We start from the raw sequence: 5,527 nt of genomic DNA on the forward strand, positions 1-5,527 counted from the left end.
CCAAAGTGACAAAGGCCCAGCAGGCACCTAAAATCAATGGTAGTTGAGTGTGTAACTCACATGTTTTGAAGATCCCACCCCTAGATGGCCATCTTGGCATGGGTGTAGCAGAGCAACTTTAGAGCAAGTTTATATTTAAAAAACTCCAGGTTTATTTAATCTAGGATTAATACCAGAGATCAATGTGTTTCTTATTCCTCTGCTCTCATTTTTCAGTCGATAGATTTAAGTGCAATCCATGGACCCCCTGTGCATCCATATTAGTCACTGTTCTTTACCAACATCTCGAAGACAGGCTTGTAGCAATTGCACCACTTTATCATTATTAGAGAAAAAACATATTGGACTGTATTAGAGCCAGGCAAACTACAGATCACCAGCTTTGTATTTCTACTTGTAGAGGACAAATACCTCCCTCTTTCAAGCAAGTATACACCTGAACTCATTTCTTTAATAAGCCAATTATAAGCTCGAAAGCTTTTCTCTCTCACCAACAGAAGTTGGTCCAATAAAAGATATTCTCTCACTCACCTTGTTTCTTTAATAAGCAGCATTATATGTATTTTTAAATATAAAGTGGCTTAGGGGTATAGTTAACTCCCATCAAATGACATCATATGATGAGCCTGGGGCAAAAACTGGGGCTTGGTCCTGCTTTGAGCAGGGGGTTGGACTAGATGATCTCCTGAGGTCCCTTCCAACCCTGCGATTCTATGACTCTATGAGACAACTATCTATTATACTTATATAAAGCATTAAAGGTTTTACGTGTGGAAAATAACCATTCAAAAAGGGTACAACCATAGGGCCCAATCTTTCATTCCTGGCACAGCCCAACTGCTCTTTGATTTCAATAAAGTCTTAATCAAGTAAAGATTTCTTGTGGTCTTTTGGGGTATGCAAGGAGTGCAGGAAAAATAAACCTCCAAAGCTACAACCAAATAAGGTTTATAGGAAAACACAAATGGGAATCCCATCAGTACCTAATGAATGGAGATTTGACCCTTCAAACCTTTGCTCACTGGAAAACCCCTAATGGAGATTAGACTGAGTGAAGTCAATGGGTCAAGTTTGTAAATACACCTGAGTGATTTAGGGCATATACAAAGGGACTTAGGTGCCTAATGGAATTTACAAAAGGATTTCAGTAGTCTAGAAGCCTAACTCCCACTGACTCCAATGGGAATTAGGCCCCTAAGCACTTTTGTAAATTTCACTAGGTACCTATCTGCATCTTTAGACCCCAAATACACCTTTGTAAATCTGACCCTTTGCAGCTTATGTCATTTGGTGCTTTTGAAAATATTAACCATAATCCTTAACTGGAAAATGCCCTGCTTTTGCCAAATTGCAAATAGGTAGAATAAAAAACAAACATGACCTGTACCTTTAACGGTGAGCATGTTTTCATTACAGTGTCTGTAAACTCTTACAATACGGGTTTAAAATGGGAACAAATAGACCTTCAGAGACACTGGTTGTGTGCAGGAATTCTAAAACTATTTTAAATGCATTGCTTATTACAATCTCCCTTCTCTTTATGCTCCATTAAGATGCAATTTAGGCACCATTCCTGCAAAGACTTATGCACGTGCTTAACTTCACACACAGTCCCATTGAATTTTATTCACAGTGCATACAATTAAGCATGTGTGAGAGTCTGCAGGATCACGGCCTGAACATGGAGTGGATATTACTTCAGGTGTGCAATTACCAGGATCACCATTGCACAGGTCAGCTTCTGCCAATAGTCTCTACACTGAGACCTTGCAATTTTCCTCTGTACTAACAGTAAATAACTTTGGACCCCTACTCCCAGGAGCAGTCCTTCCTCATGCAAGTAATCTTGCTGAACAGAACGACTCATATGAATGGAGAGGACTTGCTGAAGGTGATAGCATCTGTATTATTATTTGATTTATACAGTGCTCAAGTTGTGCTAGTCCCTGCACAGCACTATCTCAGCCCTGAAGAATTTAAAATATGAACAGAGTTGGCACAACAAACATGCACACAATTCAAAAGAGGCAAGTAGGGGAAGGAAGGACAAGAGTTGAAACAATACGACTGTGGGGGGGTCTATTAGAAGTGTGCGGGAGGGTTAGTTTCATGACACAGTTTTTGTTAATTTTATACATTTTTACATTTGGAGGCAGGCACTGAGGTTAAAAAATGACAGTTTTTCTGTACGCAAAAGATGCCATTGTAATAATGGCCACTGTACTTTGAAAATATGACTGAACTACGTAATTACTTTTGACGGTGTTCATTTTCCCTCTTGCGTTGTGGTTTAGTCTTTCTCGGGAAAATGTATTCCACCTGGAGTCATAAAAATTCGGAATGACCCAAGGTACGAACCTCTGCCAAGTATATTTATCCTTAAAGAAAGATAGATGAAATAAAGTAACTGGAAATTAAATGGGATATTCTCGTCTTGGTGCATGAGAATTTATGAGGTGAACTCCCTTTGGAGTGCATAAAAATTGCATGCATTAATTCTTGTGCATCAATAACCTGTTTCTAATTATTTTTTTAAACACTAGATTGATGGGTTGAAAAATAAATTAAATTTTAGGCCCTGGCACAGCAAAGGTTTATGTTTATGTTTATGTTTAACTTTACACACTGGGTAATTCCTTTGAACCCAAGTTAAAACACATACATAAGTCTGAACTGGAAGACAGCCTCAATACTTCTTCAAATACTTAAGAGCATTTGTGATTTTACATGGGTGAGTAATTTATAAGTAGACCTGGGTGACATTTATTTTTATCAATAAATCTTTTTAATGAAAAATGGCTTTTCAACCAAAGCATTTTCATGGAAAATGTTTGTGTTGTTTGAAATTTTGCAGGTTTTCATTTAAAAACAAACAAAAACTGAACATTTTGTACTGAAAACCAAACTTTTTTCATTTTTTAAAGGGTTTTCAGTTTGTTTCTGTTTTCTTGTCAAAAAACCTAAACCTAAGCAGCCTAAAATGTGGGATACAGGTGAAAAAGTGAATATTTTTAAAAATTTCCCATGAAAAATAATTACCATTTTTGATCAGCTCTACCAGTAAGGGCTAATTTCATTGAACTAATCTGTTTTATGAGGCAGTTAGCATTTATTTTTATTCAGTATTTTGTTACCCAGCACACAGTAACACACTACTTTGACTCCTTATATTGGAAAAACAGTGATGTACAAGTATATACTATATTGTATCTCTTAGTATATTTATTGTATATCTATTTTTACTCCCCCTATTCCTATCTCCTCCCTTAATTCTTTTTTCGGTTAATTAAATTAAACAGAAGTTAACAAGGAAAAGTCAAAGTACAAATAAATATAGGCTGTCACTCTGTGGTCTTTAATTTTTAAAATCACTCTATTTTACCCACTTTGGAAGGAATGCCCCTTCCACTATGGCCCCTGTATGCTGCTCCACTAGTGTGCTGAGGTAAAAGAACCTTTGCTGGCTTTGGGAGAATTCCTCCAGTGCCCCTGTGTAAATCAGTCTATGGATGGCTTGTGCAGAGCACCCCTTACAAACGTTGGCATAGAGGGTTTGCTTGAGGCTATGGAGACTGGGGCAGCTCTAGGTTGTGACTCATGGATGCTGTTGTAACTTACAGCCCAAATCTCCTGGTTCCAGGAGGCTAAACTACTAAATGACACTGCTTCCTTTCACAATGAACGTTCTCTGGTTAGCAAGTGTGTCTTTAAAAAAACAAAACAACAAACTTCAGCTTGCTGGAGAGAATTGAACACTGAGGTAAAAGCCCTGGATGCTCCCCAAATTGTAACATTGCCCAAGATTTTAGCTTCCAGTTCAATGGAGTTTAAAATTAGAAAGTTCCAGAATGTGGCAAGTGTGTTTGGAGAATTGGAGGCCCAAATTCAGCAAAGCACTTAATGTGTTCTTATGGCTGAATTGGGGCTTTAGTTAATAACTTTAAAGATAATGAACCAATTTTCTTCGACTTAGCTCATTTTGAAGACCTCATTTGAACTTAATCAAGCCAAGCTGCAACTGCCTTGTAACTCACTGTATGAAAGGTTATATAACTTTCCAGCTAGGATTATATTATATATATTATTAAATGACAAATAACTTATGAGATAAAGAGAATCTCTTATTTTAAAGGTTTAAGAGCTGAAGGAAAGAACTAAGGTAGAGCTTTCAACTATACCTCTGCATTTTTGAGAGCTTGACTTTTCAACCTCAGCTAAGAGGGCAAATGCAATCCTTAGATGTATAATCAGGAGAATATTAAGTAATAGTGAAGCGGTATTACCTCTGTATATGGCATTATGAGACCAATACTGGAATGCTGTGTCTATTTCTGGTATCCACTCTTCAAAAGGCTGTTGAAAAACTGGAAAAGGTTCAGAAAAGAGCTAGAAAAATGATTACACTACTTTATAATGCCTCTAGAAAACATGCCTTACAGTGAGACTAAAAAAATTCAGCCTATTTAGTTTATCCAAAAGATGGTTAACAGGTGACTTGATCATGGTCCACAAGTACCTACACAGTGAAGAGATTTCTGATGATTAAAAAGGCAAAAGGAGATCCAATGCTGGAAACTGAAGCTAGACACATTACGACCAGAAATGATGCACAAATTTATAATACTGATGGTAATTAACCGTTGGAACCTACCTAAGGATGTGGTGGATTCTCTATATGATATGACATCATGTGGAAGTTCACAGCTTATTGAAAACTTCAGGGATCTTGGAAGGGAGCTGAAGAAGAGGAAAGTCCAAGTTATCTTCTCGCAGAGCCTTCTGGTCCCATGAGCAAGAGAAAGTAGAAAACTCCAGAGGTGAACCTTTGGCTACACAACTGGCATAAAGCTGAAGATTCTGGTTTTGTGAAACACTGGGCTACATTCCAGTGGGGTGGGGGGACTGTACAAATGGGACAGCTTGTGTCTCACAGGTGAGGGGCCATTCTTCTTGGCTAGAGACTAGCTTGAGTAACCAGGAGTGCTTTAAACTAAAAACACAAGGGGAAAGAACTAAGGGTGCAAGTGCAGTACAAACTCAAACTCAGGGTGTCGCGAACAAATTGAACTGAGGTGGCAAAGAATGAAGAGAAGACATTTTCCCGTTGATTATACGCAAATGCAAGGAGTCTGGGTAATAAGCAAGGGGAATCAGAAATTGTTATGGAGAAGAAATGTGATGTAACTGGAACCTGGTGGGATGAGTTCCACGACTGGAATGTTAAAATCACTGGTTACAACCTGTTTAGGATAGTGTGGGTAAAACAGTGGGAGTGGCATTCTACATCAAAGCACCATTACCCACTTTATTGTTATTGATCGTTTAGAACCACAGGATCTCGAATACATATGGATCAATGTTCTAACTTTTTATTATCAGGTTTTTTTCCATTTCATGAAAAATGTTGATAACCATTTGATGATTATTTTCATTTTTTTTTCCACACTCCACGCTACCTCCTTTCTCGATCACTGTGGACAACACCATCATCCTGCTGGCCACTCAGGCCCATAACCTGGGCATCGTC

The 5,527-nt window shown here is 38.0% G+C and overlaps 1 long non-coding RNA gene across 1 annotated transcript; it reads right to left on the reverse strand.

Moving 5' to 3' along the window:
• Window positions 1–209: 209 nt before the first annotated feature.
• Window positions 210–4,322, reverse strand: LOC141993722 (uncharacterized). The gene is made up of 3 exons (XR_012640930.1): window positions 4,284–4,322; window positions 2,255–2,378; window positions 210–314 (listed from the first exon to the last, which is right to left on the reverse strand). It is a non-coding gene; the product is annotated as an uncharacterized LOC141993722 (long non-coding RNA).
• Window positions 4,323–5,527: the final 1,205 nt, after the last annotated feature.

This window comes from Natator depressus, chromosome 9, assembly GCF_965152275.1.
Source record: "Natator depressus isolate rNatDep1 chromosome 9, rNatDep2.hap1, whole genome shotgun sequence".
Lineage (NCBI taxonomy): Eukaryota > Metazoa > Chordata > Testudines > Cheloniidae > Natator > Natator depressus.